The sequence below is a fragment of the Callospermophilus lateralis genome, unplaced genomic scaffold (assembly GCF_048772815.1).
Source record: "Callospermophilus lateralis isolate mCalLat2 unplaced genomic scaffold, mCalLat2.hap1 Scaffold_137, whole genome shotgun sequence".
NCBI lineage: Eukaryota > Metazoa > Chordata > Mammalia > Rodentia > Sciuridae > Callospermophilus > Callospermophilus lateralis.
In genome coordinates, this window is record NW_027512527.1 from 1 (window position 1) to 22,723 (window position 22,723).

The window sequence follows — 22,723 nt, forward strand, 5'->3', positions numbered from 1 at the left end:
ATTAAAATCAGCCTGGTAATGATGTACCATATGCACTGATCTACAGTTGCCGGAGAATCCTAACCTGTGGCTTTATTTCTGTCACATCACCTTGTTAAATAAAGATGAGCTGAGAATGTTTGTTTAAGTATTCATAAGATTGTAGATAATATAAGGTTGACAATTTTAGCAATGCATATTTTTCTTCCAGCTTTATGATACACACAATATATCTGTTTTAATATGCCATGCATGCTTGTTTCTAAGGTAAATTTTGAGTGTAATAAACAAAGCTATTCAAATATAGTAAAACAAATTAGTCATTCTGACTACAAATTTATATATGCATTCTAGTAAGGAAACTGGTTTAATCTGATGAGTACAGAGGTCTATTAATCAAAGTACTGATCAGAAGTTATAAAGAAAATGTTCCATATTTCATCACCATCTTTCAAGTCACCCAGCTTCTTTATACTTTTTTATTGTTCACCTTTATAAAAATTCAATCCCCATTTTCTTTTCCATATACTTACATCTCTTTCATTAACACCTGTGAAAGTTGAAATTTTATATTGAAAGTAGAAAAAATGTTCAGCTCTAGCTGAATATTTTCATTTTTTAGATCAGATAAATTGTTAATAATTAAGCCTCTGGTCTATGAGATAAGTAAAATAATACCTTTATTTATTTACATGTTCTTGAAAAATTGATTATTCACCGTATTTTCCTTTGCCAGGACTTATGGTGTGTCCTCGCCAGCAGGATCTTCACAAAGCGAGAAAACTATCTCTGAAGAAACTACATAGCCTTGTGTAAATTTTTAAGTCTGTATGTAAGAAATTTTGACTCCTGCCAAGTTAATTGACCCATGATTCTTATTGTGAAATATATTTCACATTCTTGGAATTCTAGCTTGAATTATTTTCAAAATTAATTTATTTAAATTATTTGTTATCAAGTGACATATTCACAGAAATCTTAAATTGCATTCCTTTAGATATTAAAAGTCAAATATTTTATCCTCAAGTGAGGTTTTCTTCCTCCCTTTGTCTTTTTTTCTCATCCTTTTAGATGAATTATTCCAAAAAAAACTCTTAGGCTTTTTGAAAGAGAAAAAAATCTATTTGAGTCAAATTTACTTCCTCCCACTTTGGTCCATCTGTTTGCTCCCTTTCTCCTCTTACTTTTTGAAATATGGATAAGCTCAGGATGGGAGTAGGTGAATGTTCCCTTATGATCACATGAGGTAAGTAAAGGCTTTTTTGTGTTTATCAGATTTTCACATACATTATAGTGTCAAAAAGTGTCAGCTAATTTTTTTCTGTATAGGGCCAGATGTAAGTATTTTTTGCTTTGTGGGCTGGGATGTAATTCAGTAGTAGAGGGCTTGTCTGTCATGTATAAGCCCTGGGTTAAATCCCCAACACTCAAAAAAAAAAAAGTTGCTTTTTAGGCTGCGAAATATTTGTCTCAAAAAATCATTTTTTGGCCAGGCATGGTGGTACATGCCTATAATCCCAATGATTTAGGAGGCTGAGGCAGGAAGATCATGAGTTCAAGCCCAGACTCAGCAACTTAATGAGGCCTTGAGCAACTCAGTGAGATCCTGTCTCTAATAAAATATAAAAAAAGGCTGGGGATGTGGCTTGGTGGGTAAGTGCCCTGGAGGTTAACCCCTGGGACAAGAACAACAAAAAACATTGTTTCTGTAATTTTGGTGCAAAATGCTAGGAATGGGTGTGATATTTCAATAAACTTCATCTAAGTACATTAATATTTAAATTTTATAATTTTCATGTATCAAATCTATTATTTATTTTTTTATATTCATCTAAAAATATAAAAAATATTTTACATCTCTGGTTATATCAAAATCAGTATGAAGCTACATTTGATTTACCTGATTAGTAATTTCTGTCTCATGTGTATATATATATATATATATATATATATATATATATATATACACACACACACACACACACACACACCTACACACACTCACACACACACACACACACACACACACATATCAGAATCACATGTACCTATATCATAATCATGATATAGTTACAACTACATCATCATAAAATATAGGTATATATAAGAGCATATTTACTGGATCAATTTTTATCAGTTTACAAAATATAGAGCTATATTAAATCTTATTTTCATACCTCATAGGGTTTTAAAATACATTTCAGATTCCTTATACTTACATGCTTATATGTATACATGCATATAGAAGCTTGTTTATTCCTGATAACATGTATTAATTTAAACATAACTAATATTAATATCTTTCAAACTATTATTATAATGTGGTCAGTTATGCCTAGCAGATATATTCAGTTTACATAATCTATAAACAACTTAGAAATATTCTTGGGACAAGTGTGAAATAACTTCCTTACTTCTATGTCTTGGCTCTTCTTTCCATTTGAAAGTGCAGAATGTTTTTGAGCTGTGTCCATTTAAAGGTTCTGGGGATATATGCCCAAATCAGTTCATTTTCTATCACACCAAAAGACCCTAGAAAAACTAACTTGATTATCTTACAATTCTGTATTCCTAGATACCACTGAAAGATTATAACTAGATTCCTGACCCATTGGAAATGTTTCCTCAATTGTATATTTTTTTAAAAAAAATTATAGTTTATAGAGAATATTTCTTTTAGAAGGTTTTATTTTACTCTTTTTAATAATCTAAACTATTTATTGAAATACATCTTAAGCATAAAGTTATATATTTTTGAATCACCATTGTTTGTTACAATGATTGAATTTTCTCACTAATTTTGAATACATGCATTAAGTCTTGAAGAAGCACCAAATTTATTATGTGTTTGTTTTCTCAACATCATTTTTATCTGAAATATAACTTGGTGGATGATCCTGAGTTAGCCACACCTCAGCACTGAATATGCATAAAATATATATGTATAAATATTGTCCAAGGTAATTCATCACAGGGGAAAAGAAACATTTTCACTTATCTCATGAAACTCTTACAATTTAAAACAGAAATAAATGTTCTTCAACTAACATATGCCATGATTTTCAATAAATTTTAAGCTAGCAATAATTTTGAGAAAAGCAAGTAACCTAAGTTATGGATGGCCAAATGTTAGAATGATAGTTGTATATAATCAAACAATGAGGAATAAGACCTTTTCAGACTTTGAAATATTCTATTTTTTTATAGATCAGTTTGATCATAACAGAAATCCAAAGCAGAACAAATTTAGAAATGTTCACAATAAATATACAAAATTTTTCCAAAACACAAATTTAGCCTAGGATATAAGGCTCCATTGACATCTCTTGCCAAACACATTGTAAACTAACTTATACTCCAATAAAATAGAAAATATTGAAGCCACTGACAAATTTCTAGAGTCATACAATTTGCCCAAACTGAATCAGGATGATATACACAATTTAAACAGATCAATTTTAAGTACGAAATAGAAGATGCCATCAAAAGTCTACCAAGCAAGAAAAGCCCAGGAATGGATGGATACACAGCTGAGTTCTACAAGACCTTTAAAAAAGAACTAATATCAATACTCTTCAATTTATTTCAGGAATTAGAAAAAGAGGGAGCACTTCCAAACTCATTCTATGAAGCCAATATCACCCTGATTCCAAACTAGGCAAGACACATTAAAAAAAAAAAAAGAAAACTTTAGATCAATATCTCTAATAAAATAGTTGTGAAAATTCTCAATAAAATTCTGGCAAATCAAATACAAAAACATATCAAAAAGATCATACACCACGATCCAATGGGATTCATCGCAGGGATGCCATGTTGGTTCAACATATGGAAATCAATGAATGTAATTAATCACATCAATAGACTCAAAGATAAGAATCATCTAATCATCTCAATAGATGCAGAAAAAGCATTTGTCAAAAACCAGCACCCTTTCTTATTCAAAACACTAGAAAAATGAAGGATAACAGGAACATGCCTCAACATCATATAGGCTATCTGTGCTAAATGGAGAAAAATTGAAGCCATTCCCTTTAAAAACTGAAACAAGAGAGGGATGCCCTCTTTCATCACTTCTATTTAACATAGTTCTTGAAACATTGGCCAGAGCAATCAGACAGAAAAAATAAATTAAAGGGATACACATAGGAAAAGAAGAACTCAAATTGGCACTATTGGCTAATGATATGATTCTATACCTAGAGGACCCAAAAAGTTCCACCAGAAAACTTCAAGAACTAGTAAAGGAATTCAGCAATGTAGCAGGACAGAAAATAAACACCCATAAATCAAATGCATTTCTGTATATCAGTGACAAATCATTAGAAAGGGAAACAAGGAAAACTACCCCATTTACAATAGCCTCAAAAAAAAAATAAAATAAAATACTTGGGAATCAACAAAAGAGGTGAAAGATCTATATAATGAAAATTACAGAGCCCTAAATAATGAAATCAAAGAAGACCTTAGAAGATGGAAATATCTAACGTGCTCTTGGATAGCTAGAATTAATATTATCAAAAGAACCATACTTCCAAAAGCACTATACAGATTTAATGCAATTCTGATCAAAATTCCAATGACATTCCTCAAATAAATAGAAAAAGCAGTCATAAAATTCATCTGGAAAAAATAAGAAACCCAGAATAGCTAAAGCAATCCTTAGCAGGAAGAGTGAAGCAGGTGGCAACACTATACCAGACCTTAAACTGTACTATAGAGTAATAGTAACAAACATAGCACCAAAACAGACTGGTAGACCAATGGTACAGAAGAGTGGACACAGAGACTAACCCACAAAATCACAATTATCTTATTTTAAACACAGGTGCAAAAAATATACATTGGAGAAAAGATAGCCTCTTCAACAAATGGTGCTGGGAAAACTGGAAATCCATATGCAACAAAATGAAATTAAACCCCTATCTCTCACCTTGCAGAAAATTCAACAAAATGGATCAAGGACTTAGAATTAAAACCAGAGACCCTGTATCTAATAGAAGAAAAAGTTGGCCCTAATCTCCATCATGTGGGATTAGGCCCCAACTTCCTTAATAAGACTCTTCCTTAATAAGACTCTTCCTTAATAAGACTTCATAAGAATTAAAATCAAGAAATAATAAAGGGATGAACTCAAACTAAAAAGTTTCTTCTCAGCAAAAGATATAATCTGTGAGGTGAATAGAGAATCTACATCTTGGGAGCAAATCTTTACCCCTCACACATCAGATAGAGCACTAATCTCTAGGTATACAAAGAACTCAAAAAACTAAGCACCAAAAAAAGAAATAACCTGGTCAATAAATGTGCCAAGGACCTGAAGAGACAATTCCCCGAAGGTGATATACAATCAATCAACAAATATATGAGAAAATGTTCATCACTGCTAGTAATTAGAGAAATGAAAATCAAAACTACTCTAAGATTTCATCTCACTCCAATCAGAATGACAGCTATTAAGAATAAAAACAACATCAAGTGTTGATGAGGATGTGGGGAAAAAGGTACATGCATATACTGCTGATGGGACTGCAAATTGGTGCAGCCAATATGAAAAGCAGTATGAAGATTTCATGGAAAATTGGGAATGGAACCACCATTTGACGCAGCTATCTCTCTCCTTGGTCTATACCCAAAGGGCTTAAAAACAGAATACCTCAGGGACACAGCCACATCAATATTTATAGCAGCACAATTCACAATGGCTAAACTGTGGAACCAACCTAGATGCCCTTCAGTAGATGAATGGATAAAAAGAATGTGACATATATACACAATGGAATATTACACAGCAATAAGAGAGAATAAAAGCATGACATTTGCAGATAAAGGGACGATGTTAGAGAAGATAATGCTAAGTGAAGTTAGCCAATCCCAAAAAACCAATGCTGAATGTTTTCTCTGATATAAGGTGGCTGATTCATAGTGGGGTAGGGAGGGAGAGTATGGGAGGAATAGATAAACTCAAGATAAGGCAGTAGGGTGGGAGAGGTAGGGAGTGAGCATGGGGTTAAAAATGCTGGTAGAATGTGATGATCATTATTATCCAAAGTACATGTATGAAGACATGAAGAATTGTGAATATACGTTGTACACAACCAGAGATATGAAAAATTGTGCTGTATATGTGTGTTATGAATTGTAATGCATTCTGCTGTCATATGTAAATAAAAATTAGTTAAAAAAGGAAAAAAAATTAAAAATTAAAAAAATAAAAAGCCTGGGGATGGAATTCAGTGGTTTAATCCATAGTACTCAAAATGAATAAATACATAAATAAGTAAATATTTATCAATTGATTTTACATGATGCTAAGTGGCTTTCCTCACATAAAATTCATCTGATTATTGTTTTAATAAATTTCTGTATTTGGTCCACAACATTTATAATATGATGTAACTAACAGTTTAAGAAATTTACTCTTCGGGTTGGCTATGTAGCTCAGAGTGCTTGCTTAGCATTATGAGGCCCTGGGTTCAACCCCTCACACGGCGGGGGTGGGGGGTGGGGGGGAGGTGGGAAAGAAATATATTATTTAAATTTTTTTCACACAGCTTTTTTCTATTTAATTCTTTTATGAATATAAATATAACAGTGAAAATTTGTGGTATAAAATTATATATAATAAATTTCTATCCCTGAAGTTCATTTGATTCTAATAAAAAATCTTGATGTTTATTTTATATTAAATGGGTTCCTATTATAAATGTTTTCTTGTTTCTAGGTTTCATAAATCCTTTTGTAAAAAACTTTTTTGTGGAACTGGGAAGAACAACAGCATCATAGATTTCAAAATGTCTAGAAAAGCTACTGCTAAAATCTCTGTAAGTGGAACTTCACATGAATGAGACCAATTGCACTCTTATTTGGGAAAGATAACTTACAAAAATCCTATACTTCCAGGGTCATGGAAAACTAAAGTCTGCAGAGATATTCTCTTTTACATTTTATTCCATACATGTTCCTTGTAAATTGAAAAAAGTTTATTGTGATTCATTTTTTCTTATTTGCATTAGGCTGTTTCATATGTATTATGGACTGAATTGTGTTCTTCCAAAATTCATATATTAGAAGATCCACCCCTGGTACCTCAGAGTAGAAACATATTTGAAAATAAAGTCTTGAAAGAGATGTTTAACATAAGGTCATTAAAGCATGCCCCGATCCAATATGATTGGTGCCCTTATAAGAAGAGGAAGAGAAAATAAAATCTCTGTTGTATTAAAAAAAAATTCAACTATGGGATGATATCAAACTAAAAAGGTTCATAGCAAAGGAAACAATCAAGAATGTGAAGAAAGAGCCTAAAAAGAGTATAACTGTATGGAACTATTTAATGTTCATTTTATTATCTATGTTAATCAAAAGTAAACTTGTCTTTGACCTAAATTTCTAGGTTATTCAATAATATTTGACTATTACCTTTTTTTGAAGTCACATCAGAATTATCCTCTTACTTTGTTTTGTGAGGTACTTATGATTTATTCCAACAAAAATACTTAGAAAATTTGCAGTTGTCCATCACTTCAATCTTACTGAAGCAGCAACATTTGTCTGATAGGGAATCTTTAAACAAATGCTCATTAAATGAGAGAATTATATTGATTGATTGACAAAAATATTATGATCAGAGGTTCTGTATTTCCAACAGGCACAGTCCTTCTGTATTCTCCAACTTAGTGTTTGTAGTGGCTTTACAAAACACAAAAATCAATGGAATGCACAGAGTCAGGGCCAATGTTAATTCTTAGTCATGTGATGATGTTATTGGTATATTTTAGAAATGTTGACTGACCAGAGAAAGTTGTTCTATGCAACGAAGAATGCAGTCAATTTAAATAGACAAGATTAACCAAAGTATATGTATGAAGACACGAATTGGTGTGAATATTCTTTGTATACAACCAGAGATATGAAAAAGTGTGCCCTATATGTGTAATAATAATTGTAATGCATTCCACTGTCATATATAAATTTTAAAAAAGACATTTAAAAAAGAAAATATATAAAAAGAGATAAAATATACTCAAACTGAAGGAGAAGGAAGAATGTGATTGAAGATCATATTTTAGGAAGTCATAACATTAATCCAGATTTACAATGGTGGTGGTAGTGGTGGAAAGTTGAGGGAGATAGTTGTGAGGCACCCAGACAGTCATATGGGAATAAACAAGAATACAGTGAAGAATAAAGAATAGAAGTCATTTATGTAATCAATCTCCTAGAGTAAAGATGTACTCTCTCTTATTACTCTTCTTAAGGTTTATATTGGCTTACTTTATTTCAAGTGCTTGGAGGAAAACTATTTTGTGAGCAGATTTACACATATAATTTTAGTCTGAATGTTATAATCCAAACTATCATCTGCTATATGATATGGAAAATTCAATATTTCCTAATATATAACAATCATGATTTGGAATAATGAGTTCACTCTTGGTTGAATTTTTTTTCAGTGTGCTAAGAATCTTTACTAGAAGAGGGATGTAAAATATTAATAATGTTCTCCTTTGGAACATTTTAATTAAACTTTGGGTAGTTTTACACTTCACTTTATCCTTTTGCATTATCTTGCATTTTTGTAAAAATTAATGAAAAGGGCACGGCACGTAGCATTCATGTTTTATTAAAATGTGGAGACAAACTCAATTGCAATAGATGTTAAACTCTTTGCAGTGCCATTATGTGAGTACAATGTAACAAATCCTTGAAGCAGGGCTCCCACTTTCCATAAATCCACATCTCATCTCATTTTTGTAAAATTCTGCATGTCTTTTCTGTATTCACAAATAAAAACATGCAGCCCTATTGTTTGTGTAGTAGTTAAAATTATGCAGATCTTTGATGCATTGTAGTCCGTGATTTTCTTTATCATCTTGTATTCTTGTGGGGTCAGCTAGAGTGTAATACTTCCTAATTGTAATCTTCCTAGCAGCCAAAGCAGCTGGTTAAAAAAAAATCATTTTGTAGTCTTTGAATTTCCCACTCTTTTACTTGAATTTAATGAAAGCACAGTGACAGTCATGCTAATAGGAAAACTTGCATAAAACAGGCAGCTTCCTCAAAACTTATGATGCATGACTAGAAAGGTAAAAACTTAGAGACTCTACAGTTTAGAATATATAATGATCCACATTTACTTTGCTGTATGAGAGAAACTTATAAAGCAATGATTCACATGTCATCAAGGGAACGTTTATGAAATCATTCACAATTTTTAACACTTTTTTTGAAATTTTTGTCTACATTAATCCCTGGTTTAATAACCACAACTATTAAGAGGCAAACATGGAAAAATATCACCATCTTCATATTATTTGATTTAAGAGAAAATTTGATTTAAGAGGAAATTTTAGTTTCCTGTATGCTTTCTTTTATTTACTAATTATATGGTTTGATAGACATTACCATCTCTGAAGCTCATATTAGATCTTTCTTACTCCATACTCTGCTGATTCAATGCCAGTGCTCATTTTTCTATAAGTAAGTTACCAATCTCTGAGTCTCAGTTCTTTTTCTTTAATATGAGGTCGATAAGATCTACCTCTCAGAATATTTTAAGTATTATAGGCAAAGCATACACAGGGGTAGACCTTGCACAATCATCATTATTATTAGATTCTTTGGAAGTTCAGGAAATCCATAAACCCTAAAACAGATGCAGCTTTGTAATGTGTGAAGTCCCAGAGAAGCTGTGTAATGGCTAGTTGTGGAGTTCACAGTGAAGCAAATTGATTGCCCTGAGTGACTTAATTTTGTATTATGGCTCCATCTTGTACTTGTGGATGTTTTTCTAAAGATAGCTCTTTTGGGGAAATAGAATGTAGGAAAGTTCAAAACAACACGTGCTGCACACAGCCAATTAGTATCTCAGTTCTGCAAACAGAACTTTTGCAAGAAAACTATGAGATTATCCAGATAGGGAAGTTAGACATTAACAGGTGAAAAACATCTGGTAGTTTTGTCATTTAGTTCCTGCTTGCTAACATGTAGTAATAATAATGATCATAATAAAAGTTTGAGGAGGCCAGCAGCTTGTTAGCTTGGCTCATTCATGGTTTAAACTACTCCATGAGTTAGTTTTCCTTTATTTCACTGTGCCAGCAGCAAGTAATGGAAATCCTACTAATGTATGTGTTCAATGGACTGGGTGCTTTTTATTTACTAGATAAATTAATAACCTGAATATTTAAGGAAAATAAATAGCTAGACCTGCTTAATACTGGTTGGGATCTGGTAACTTCCATCAAAATGAATAAAACAAGTAGAGAATGGCCTCAGAATTTAAAACATGAAAAAGATTTGTGTATTAAACTATATTATGAATGCAAGAAATATGTTGGAGATTGGAGTTTTGGCTAAATAAGACAACTTTGGTTCTTTTAAAAATAATATTTCAAAATATATGAAGGTTTATTTACTCAAGCTGATTGAAAATGGCAGATCCTGTTAAAAATGGAAAATATTAAGTCACATTTTCTAGTCACACATTTACTCTTCGTAAGTAAAACTCTACTAAATTATATGGAATAGTGATAGAACAATTCTGGTACCAATTGTCATTACTGAGCTGGAGACACTGGAGAAAAACAAACAAACAAACAAAAATTTGCATGTCTGTGGGGTATTTATATATTCTATGGAGTTTTGTGAAATTGCAGTAAAGTGCCAGATATAGATATACTTTAATCTCCACTATTCAGGAGATACTATCATATGTATTTTCACACACATTATCTCCTTTGATAGGCTAGTAAAGCTACTCTTTTTTGTTTACAAAACGGGCTGCTTCTCTAGATAATATCTTTGTTGAACAGCAGGATGTTTGGAATCAGCATGGCACATCAGCCTACTTGCTGGGTATATTTGTTATTATCATATAAAGTAAATCCAGCAAGTAGGTATTTCTTATGGTAAATTATAAAATTCCAATTTTTTTCTTTATTTTGATACTTTCATACTAAAAGGGATGGTGTTACAGAAACTTAATGCTAATATTTCCTTTTAAAATACAAAATATTATACATATAGGCATTAGGTAATAATCTGTTAGAATGCCTAACAAATCACTGCTACTAAGTATAAAAAGACAACTGTAAAGCAACATGTTTAGACACAACTAAAGTGTTATGGCCTGGGATTAGAATGTATCCCAAAAGGCTCATGTGTTGAAGGCTCCAGCCTCAATGCAGACATGCTCAGAGGTAGAGCTTTTGGAAAGTGATTGGATCATGAGGGCTCTAATTTCATCAATGGATTAACATCTTGAAGGATTTGTAGTTGAATGGACTAGTGGGAAGTGGTAGAAACTGTAGGAGGTAAACCTAGTTGGAGGGTATCCGTTACTGTGGGCATGCCTTTGGAGACTAACTATATCTTTTCCCAGCCCCATCCTCTCTCTCTGGTTTTTGGGTACCATGAAGTGAGCATCTTTCCTCCACTATACCTGAGATTCAAAGTGGTATGAAAACAGCCAACCATGAACTGAAATCATGAGCCAAAATAATTCTTTTCTTCTTTAAGTTTCTTATATATTTCGTTACAGTAAGGAAAAGCTGACTAATACAGGGTTAGACTCAGAACAATACTAAGTATAAAAGAGTGAAAAAACAGATAAAAATTTTTAATCAAGAGAAGGCAAAATAAAAAATACTTTGTGTAATAAGTATTTGAGCTGAATATTTGAATTGAGCTGAATATTTCATCTCAGTCTCCATTATTATATTACGACCCTTCTATTGCCACCACATTATACATTTTGCTCCATTCTCATTTTATATATTCTCATTATGAACACATTGACTTCCTTAGTGACAAAAGTCCATGCCTCTGAAGTGATATACCCCTCTCCTATCCCCGTACCAACTCTACATACTCAAGATAAAAAGAGTTTTCTGGAGACCTTTACTTGACTTCCAAAGGAGCCATTACAACTGACTATGTTCTTAAAACTTACTCATTTTTAAATATTTCCTAGTTTAATTACTGGCCTTGGCAAGTACCTAGTACCTAGACTTGTAATTCAACTTAAAATTCTTTCAATATACTCAATTACTATTTCTTAAAGACCTATATTTCCCTCTGTAAATTATACCAAATAGTTTGTTAGTTCAGGTCATTATTATTCTTGCATGGTTTAATGCAATGTACAATATTAATATTTATGGTAAAATGTTTCCCTGTGCCATTTGAGTGATTAGTCTTTAAAGTCTGATGGTAATTTGAAGAAGTTTCCACAAGGTGGTGTTTTCTTCCTTTTTGTTAATTAATCACATAAATTTTAAATCTTGACTAAGCTACATATGATAGGTCTTTCATATGAGTAACATTTTCATTGCTAAAGGAATCATTATGAACTAGCCAATAAATATACACATAAACCGTCATATTTATTTGAAGTAAAATAAAGAATAATATGAGATCCAGGTCTAAGATACTATTTTCCAAGTATTGCCTGCCATCTTGTCTGGTTGTTGGCCTTCAACTTGGTAGATCACATACACTACTAAGTTTCAAAACATTCTGCATTCTAATAAGGAGAAAGTCTATCAGCAAGATAATATTTTTTTTCAGTGAAAGATTACCATCTTTAACAAACTTTTGAGTCCATGACTCATATTCATGAGTTCTTTATACTCAATCAGATTTCTCAACTATAATGAAGTCATCAAATTCCAGGTCAGATTTCTATGAAGACAACACTCCAATCCAAAGTTCTGTTGTTGACTATTCTTTTTGGAATCATATATACCTCAACATAAACCTACAACGTCTTTAAAATTCAGTGGGTTTCCTCTCCAACTTTAGTTTTATATTTGCTGAGACAGTATTATATACATTATAGGAGAAAATATAATGTTTCGATATGTGTAGTACTTTGTGTAATTACCTAATTAGTGTAATAAGCACATTCATCATCTCAAACACTATCACTTATTTGTGGTAAAACTGTTCAAAATCCTAATTATTATTTTGAAATATGTAACATAATATTATTTACTATGTCTTCCTACTGCACAGTAGGACATTAAAACTTACTTCTGCTATCTAAATGTAATTTTGTACCATTGACCAGTCTCTTGTCATTGTCCTGTACACCCTTCCCTTCTAATAGATTACTACTTCTAATAGATTAGTAGTTTCTAATCTATTCTGTACTTCTATGTGAACAGTGATTTTAGATTTCACATGAGTGAAATCATTTAGTACTTGTATTTCTGTGCCTATCTTATTTCACTTAGCATCTCTAGTTTCATCCATGTTTTCGCAATTGACAAGACTTCATCCTTTTAATGACTGAATATTATTTCATTGTGTATCTGTACCACATTTTCTTTATCTGTTTATCAGTAAATGATTGATGGACAAGTAGGTTGTTTCCATTTATTGGCTATGGTGAATAATGCTGCAACACACTTGGGAATACAAATGTTTCTTTGACATACTGATTTCATTTTCTTTTTTAAAAAATTTTTATTTGTTTTAATTAGTTAAACATGACAGTAGAATGCACTTATATACTTTGATATATCATACATAGATGGGATATAATTTCTCATTTTTCTGAGTATACATATTGTAGAATCACATTGGTCATACAGTCACATACATACATAAAGTAATAATGTCTGTTTCATTCTACTATCTTTCTTATCTCCCATTCCCTGCCTTCCCCTCCTTTCACTTTCCTCTACCTAATCTACGGTAAGACTATTGTTTTTTTTTTTTTTTTTTTTTGCATTACAATTCTTTATACACATATATACCGCAATTTTTGTATTTCTGTATATAAAGTATGATATGAAGGGAATTGCTACATCATATGGTACTTCTGTTTTTATTTTTTAAGGAATCTTCCTCAATGTTTCACAACAGCAGTACTAATTTGTATTTCTACCAACAGTGTGCAAGAGTTTTCTTTTCTCCACACCCTTGTCAGCACTTATTATCATTTTTTTCTTATGATAGCCATTTCTATTAGAGTGAGGTATGTTATTGTGTTTTTTATTTATATTTCCCCAATTATTAGTTCTGTAGAGCATATCAAGTGGGCATTTTATGTTTTCTTTTAAGAAATGCATATTCATGTCATTTTTCTCATTTTCTAAATCAGATCATTTGTTATGTATGTGTGTTTTAAGGACATGCTTAATATCTTTTTGAGCTCCTTATATATCATGAATATTGCCAGATGGATAGTTTGCAAATATATCCTCCCATTATGTGTGTTGTCTCTTCACTTTGTTGATTGTTTTCTTTTTTGGACAGAAGCTTTTTGTTTGATGTAATTCCATGTGTCTATTTTTGCTTTCACTGCCTTTGCTTTTGAATTTTATTAAAAAAATCCTTGCCTCTCTTTAAAACTCAGTTATCTTTATTTCTATAAAAATCCAAACATAACTTCAGGTGTCTTTGATAATGTCCTCTTTCTCCTTCTGCATCTGTCCATACATGCATCCAGAAAGATATCGTGATTTTAAGATTTTGTTCTCTTTGTCTCCTGATGTTTCTTCCTTGTTTTGACCCTTATAACTTGACTTTCCGTTAGGACCTCATTTCTTCATCATCAAACCTCAGAAGACATTTATCTATTTATTTATTTTGGTAGAAGAAATAAACCCAGGTGTGCTTTACCAGTGTGTTATATCCATAGCACTTTTTACTTTTTATTTTGAGACATGGTCTCATTTAGGGCCTTGCTAAATTGCTGAAGCTGGCCTCATCTAGTGAACCTCCAACCTCAGTCTCCAAATATACACGGGGATTACAGGTGTGTATGCATGCTTGGTTTCTAGAAGACCTTTTACTTTACATATAACACACATTTTATACAATAAGCAAACACACAGGTACACCTACTTTTAATTTTATATTTAAAACAATAATACAATATACATCCATGCAACATAAGATAGTATTTATTTTAGGTCATATAGTGTAAATTAAAATACTAACCTCTGGCATTTGCTTGCTACACAGAAGTCTAAGTTTAACTAACATAGTCTGGTGTGAAAAAGAAAAAAAGATAATCTGATTGTTTATTGTATTCTTATGACTGAATATACTAATTGCCAAATATTCCAAATAGTTTCAGTGATATGGACATGAATAATTGGCATCCTTTAATGATTGGGTTGTTTGTGGCAGGTACTATGTTAAGTATAACTGTAGACACAAACATGGTCTTTGCTCTTCAGATTTAACATTTGAGAGACAAACATATATATAAGAATAATTTTAATACAGATGATTAAAAAAATAAAATTCAAAGACATAAGAAATTATTCAAGTATGGCTAATATTTTAGAATACCTTAGGGACTGTGGAATTTTGCAGATTCAAAATTTCAACTTATATTTTGTATTCATTTAGGAATTCATTAATTTAGCTGAAGGAAATGACCAAATGATGTATGCAAGAATTTCTCTAAAGACTTGTCATATTTATGCATATGTATGTATATATTTGAAGATTTATTTAGCAAAATATGTTATATTTTAAAAATGGAAAGCGGTGCAAACTATGAAATAACATTAAGGTTGTATATCATTATGGAAGTTTTTCTTAAGTAAATTGTTAAATGAAAAAATTATAAAACAGCTTGGTAAGCTATGCCTTTTTGTTGTATAATGATGGTATAGGCTAGATACAATTCCATCTGCATAGAAAAAATAGAAAAAGCATGCCAAGGCCAGCCTCAGCAACTTAATGAGAGTCTCACCAAATTAGCAAGCCGCAGTCTGAAAAAACAGGAGGGCAGGCTTGGGTGTAGTTCAGTGGTAGAGATCTCTTGGGTTCAATCCTCAGTACCACATGTGCGTGCTTACACAGACACACAAAGAAAATTCATAAAAAGAAAAGAAAAAATTCCTTATTTTTAAGGAAACATCATTCCTTAATTTAAAGGAAAATTATTTTTCATTATAATTATATTATACACACATTTTAGCCATTTTAATCTATTTTTCTAATAAAGTATATGAAATTTTTAAATTATATTCCAGGAAAATGTTGGTCTAAAAGTTATAATTGATATTAAAAAATATTTTGCATACACTTATGCAGGAAAGAATCACAAAGTAATGACATGAAGTTTCAAACTTCTATGAATAATTTCCCTACTGTTAATGAGTTCATTGATCTCCTGATACAAAGACCAGACTTGAGAATTAGCCACAGGAAAGGCACAGACACAGATGCAGCAAGGATGGTGTTCAATGTCTCTTGGAAAAGCACAATCTGGGAAGGGCAAGTTTATGTCTATAGAGTAAAAGGTTTTACATGCTACGAATTACTCACCACAGTAAAGGTGTCTCTTTTGCACTCAGCACGTCAGTTTGGAGTACAGTTTACCTCCCCTGTGATAAGTCCTTCTGTCCTTCCTTCTTTGGCATCCCCTATTCTTCTAATTCCTCCTTGCAATATTGTACCTTTTGTTAGAGTCTGTCCATTAAGGTAAAACATAGTGTTCTTCTTAAACTCTTCCTCCTGCTGGAGGCTTTCCATTTCTTTCCTGTGTTACGGAGTGAATGTTCTCTGCAGTTTAGCAACTCAACTTTATTTCACTTCAAAAAATAAACATTTGCTTCCGATCTTTGGCACAAGTTTAGCCTAGAATTTCTGGGTAAGTAAAGTTTATGCTTTTAGAAAGAACCAAATCTAATTTGGAAGTAACATTTGCATTTTAAGAACATATCATACATGCCAACCAAATTTGGAAAAAATAGATAGGATGGTATTTCTAGACAGAAAAAAGACTTTAATGAAGATAAATCCTCTTTATTTTTCCATTGTGTTTTTGCAGAATAGATACAGAATAGGCATAGCACAAGAGCCTTCCAGTACTCTTTGAAAAAATGTGTCAACCATGTTACACACAGAACACCTCTCTGGGTGAGATGATGGTTCAGTGAGGATGTTGATTCAGTCTGTGGCGCTCAGAGTCTGCCAACTAGCGTACCACTTGCCAACTGGCACCTATTACAGTGGCTTTTCCCCTTATGATAATTACTTATCAACTGGGAATTTCATTTATTCATTGGCACTATAAATTTAACTTCAGTTTATGAGGCAAGCTCTAATTCTTCCAGAATTTTTGTCAATGAAATTATTTGAGATTTTTCATTAGACTAGTGTTTGAAAACATCGCATTGTTGGCTGATTTTGTTCCTCTTCATTGCACTAATTGTTTATAAAAATTACACTCCATAAGCTTTTTGAGGAAACAAGTACTTTAATGAGCATACCATTTTAAAAACTGAGGATAATTTAAATAATGTGAAAGCCCAGGCACTGGGAATTTACCTCAAATTATTTTAAAATATCATCCAAAGATCATTGTTTCACTAAATTTATCATAAGCAGAAATAAAGAAGTTTATGCTTTTACATATGTTTATGCAAATTTGACCTGAATGATCTGTGAGGGAAGGATCAGGAAGCTTGTTTTCATATAACCTTCCCCAACCAGATCCTGATCAATATGCAGTGTGCAAGAGGTTCCACTATTGCACAGGAGGGGAGGGGCAGGACAGAAATATCTGCTTAGATCCAGGGTTCTGAACCCATGTGAAGCAGAACTCTGCTACCACTGCAGGAAGAATAAGATTTCTGAGAAAACTTCACTTCTGAGGCTCTGGTGCAGAGGATTTTCCCTTAAGAACTGAAAAGTTCAGGTGTATCATCATCTCTGTAATGAATAAGAAGAAAAAGCAATCTATTTATGGGGAACAGTTAAGAGAAGAGAGAGACTTCCTTTATGACAAAAGTATAAAGATATAGGGGTTATTGAGGAATACTAAACAGGAATATTAAACAACACCTAGAAAACCCTTAGTACCCTGGGTCTCATATTCTGCACAAAGAAATAGCAGCTTACAACTGAAGAAATTTGAAAGTACTAAAAGGAACCACAGTAAGGACAACGTAAACTCAACCCAACTTTAGACTGATTCAACATTGATGCTCTCTCACTAGTAGCAAGAAAAAAGAATAGTAGTCCATGTTTCTGGGTATAAGCTTTATTTTCCTCAGCATCTACTTTTTCTTTTTCTTTTCCTTTCTTTCTTTTTTTTTTTTTTTGGTTCTAGAGATTGAACTCAGGGGCATGTAACCACTGAGCCACATGCCTAGGCTGGTTTTTTTTATTATTATTATTATTTTATTTTGAGACAGGGTCTCCTTAAATTGCTGAAGCTGGCTTTGAACTTGACATCCTCCTGCCTTATTCTCCTGAGCTACTAGGATTACAAGTTTACACCATGGCACCTGGCAGCATCTATTGTTTTTTGATCATAATGTCTGTCATTCAGTAAAAAAATAATGAGACATAAAAGAAAGCAACACATGAGAGTAGAACATACTGCTAAGAGTACAAAATAGTAAAATAAAACAAAACAAACAAGCCACCACAAGTTAAACCCAGAGACAAATCAAAAAGTTTAAATATCAGACAGACTTTAATATAATTATCACTGATGTTAAATAATACAAGGTGAAAGGAAACAATGTTAAATAAACGCCTACATGGACAAATGGAGAATTTGATCTCAGGAATGGAAATTTAATGAAGGTTTCAATGGAAAGACTAGAAACCAAAAACTCTATGTCAGAAATGAAAAACACTGTGGTAGAATTATCATGAGGCTGGAAAGAGCTGAGGAAAGAATCTATGAACTGGAAGAAAGACAATGTAAATCATCAAAATTGAAACAAATATGGGGGAAAAAATAAAAGCAACTTAACAAAATCAAATACTCAAAAGCTGATGGAAAATGTAAATGAGAAGACAATTTTTAATTCTTTCTAGTGTATTTAATAGCACATTCAATCAATTGATACCAATTGTCAACAAGGAAGTAAACCTCTCATCTCTTGATCCTCATAATGTTTAACTCAAAAAGCATCATTTCCAGGTGTACCTTTATCATTCACAAGATGGACCATATTCTGGGCCACAAAATAGTCTTAATACATTTAACATGTCAAAATCACTCAAAATATGTTCTCTGTGCAGAATGACACTATGCTATAAATTTGGGGAGATAAATCCAGTAATTACACAGGAAATACTTGGAAAAATATACAATGTTTTATAAAATGAACAATATATTTCTAAAGACTCTATAGATCAAAGAAGAATTATATAGTGAAAGAACTCTCTCTAGACAGATGGATAAAGAAAAATGATGAATCAAGAGACCAGGAAAGTCACCAATATTAGGGAATGCCACTGTGGATTCCACAGACATCATTGGAAAAATATTATGAACACTTTGTGCCCATCAGTTCAAGCACTTATGTAAAATTATCAGATTCCTCCAAAGACTCAAAGATTATTAAGAAAATATTACACAAATATCCATCTGTTTATTAAAACCTTGAATTTTTAGGAAAAAATAATTGCTGAGGAGAAAACATGGAGAAAGAACCCTGTTACCTGAACATTGTAAAAAAAAAAATTAACTTGAAATAGATTATACACTTAGTTTAAGAACTAAAATTCTGAAACTTCTAGAAAGAAGCAAAACTGAATTTAAAAATCTTAGGCTCTAAAGTAAGACAAATTTTTCTTAATACCTAAAAAGTACTGACCACATACCAAAAAAAATTGATATTTTAGATTAATTGCTCTTTGAAAGACACTAGTAAGAAAGTGAAAAACAAAAGAAAACCAGCAATTTCTCCATCAAAATAGATATGTCAATAGCATAGATCCCATGAAAATATAAATATCATAAATTATTCAATTAATGCAACTTGAAACACAATGAGATGATGTTTTGCACTAGTGGCAAAACCAGTAATAAAAGGCTGTTAATACCAGTTGTCAGCAAGGAAGTAAACATCTCACCTCCCATATGTCATTGTTGGTAAGAATGAAGACAGTACAGCCATTTTGGAAAATGATTTGGCAGTTTCTTGTAAAATTAAATAAGCACCTACCAAATGACACAGTAGTTCTATAACTAGGTACTTATCCAAAAGAAAAAGAAATACACATAAAACTAAGACATGCACAAATGTTTCTAGAAGATTATAATTTTTTGTAATAATTACAAAATTGTAGACAACTCATCCATATTTCTATTGATTAGTGAATGCAAAACAAAGCTATGGCATGTTCGTACAATGGAATACTATTTAACTATTAAAAAGAACAAACTGATAATACATACACAACATGCATGAATGTCAAAATCCTTATGTTAACAGAAAGAAGATGACACTAAAGAGTATCTAAATTATTATTTCTTTTTTTGACATTATATAAAAAGAAAAGCCATGGGGTCAAAAGAAAGATCACTAGTTGTCAAGAACCTGAAATGTCAGAAGGTGATTGTCTGCAAAGGGGCCCCAGACAATTTTTTTGTTATTGTTTTTTGGAGACAATTTTTGAGGTTATGAAGATATTCTATTTTATTGGTGGGTGCCATAATGTACATTTGTCTAAGGCTATTGAGTTGAACACTTAGAGGGGGGCATTTAAATGTCACTTCAAATAAGCTCACAAGAATCTTTGTGAGGTGAGGCTTGATTATTATTGAATGAATCAATTGCAAGTTGAGCTGGGGTGGAGGAGGCATTTTTTGGGGGGGAACACCTGAAGTCACTATACTTATGTATTATCTCTTGGACTGGTGAGATTTTCCAGAAAGGATATGCCTCCTTATCATCTTATATGGCATAAGTCTAGTTGTAGAATTGTAAGGACTAAACATGCTCAGAATCTCAACACTCTGCTCACAAGACTACGTAAACTGCTTCTGTTTCTATAAAATATCTTGGCTATCAACCTTAACCATGCCTGGTGTCTCCTAGTGTACAGATTCCCTCACTAACCTCGTTAAATAATTGAACTTCAACCTTCTGCCAGAGTGGGTAAATACTTGCATGGTAAGAATGTGAATATACTTTGTATACAACAAGAGATATGAAAAATTGTGCTTTATATGTGTAATATGAACTGTAATACATTCTGCTGTTATATATAACAAATTAGAATAAAAAATTAAAAAGGAACCCTTAAAAAAATGAGGATCAGTGGGTCCTCATTAACATTCCTCACTCTTTTCTCATATTCAGTCAACACTTGGGCTTTTACTGAAAATTGAGGTTTTCATTGCACTCTTAGAAGTCCTATTAATACCTACTTTTAGGTTTATTAAAACTTGTTTAGAATAAATTTATCCCATTTCCTTATGTTGCAAACTTTGGATTCAGCTTTCTTTTTTTAATCAATTTTTTTTCTTTCTCTCTAATTTTTTTTTTTTTTTGCTAATTGAATTTCTATTTTGCCATCTGACATCAGATTCTAAAGTTTTGTTCTACCATTTTCTTTACTTTTATTGTACTCTTTTGCTGTTTGAGCTTTTACATTTATGCCTATAAAAATAACTTGAATGCTGGGTCTTGGAGAGAACATACTCACTTGTATGTTTTTGATCTGCTATCTTTAACTTTTTGTAGAGTGGGTATTGTTCTCTCTTTAAATAAAGAGAAAAAAATACAAAATATTACTATTGCTTTCAGAGATAGCAGTAAGATCTGCAAAAGTATACATATTGACCGAGGTAGATTGGGCCGCCAGAAAGAGATGATGGTCATATTGCCAAGAAGACTCACCTGTCACTTTAAACCATGGCTCTCAAGTTGACAGATTCACAATATTTGTATTATTAAAATGCACAGTATATGCTGATTTGCCCTTACCATGTAGGAGAATACAGGCTCAAATTATACTTCACAAAAAATGTCAAACTGGAATGCCAATTTACTAGTTTCCAAAAACAAATAAAGCTATCATGTGGACGTGCATATTTACAGGACCATGGTCAACACAACCTTTTGCTTTAAGCAGGTCCACATTGGAAGCCAAGTTCTATGTAGAAGTTTGCTGAAGCAGGGCAGACAAGTCTTATGATCCAGATATTTATTGCCATCCGCATATGAGAGCACTAGATTTGCCAGAGAACCTGGTGTGATTGAGTCATTGGCAAGGAAGCCATCTCTTTTGGAAAGGGCTTCAGTGGACCTTGCCAAAGCATGGCTCTCCAATGCTTATTTTGTATGTATTTCCTTTGCTAACACATTTCTCTGAAAGAACTGTTTTTCAATTACCTTTGACCCTTGTATATTTTATTGTAACTTTGTTTATTTATTCTGTAATATGTTTTCTATCATCTTACAATTAAAATCCAAGATTCCAGTTTTCTATTCAACTTGTCAGCTTGGCTTGGATTATGTCCTTTACACTTACCAGTATTTAATGTGAATTATTATTCCAACAAGTACAGACTCATTTTATTTATCTATAATGCAATTTAAATTTAACCCATTTATACATGGAAACATAAAATATGTTCAATAATATTTTGCATATTTAAAAACTATAATACTAACACATGAATATGAGATTTATTTATTTTAACTTTTTAATAGTATGCTGATTTTTATTTTTTATGTAATTTTAAAATTTATATATGACATCAGAATGCATTATAATTCTTATAGTGCACAATTTTTTATATCTCTAGTTGTATACATAGTATATTCACTTTTAACAATGAAAAGTATGAAATATAAAGTCATGATTTACTACAAACATAGTTGAAAGCATCAAATTAAAAATTTTGATGAATATCATAGATTTTTAACAAAACCATCAGTGGAAATCTTTATATCAATTAGATTTTTTTGTTTTGTTTTTAAAAAAGTAAAAAAAATAATAATTTAAAGATGCATAG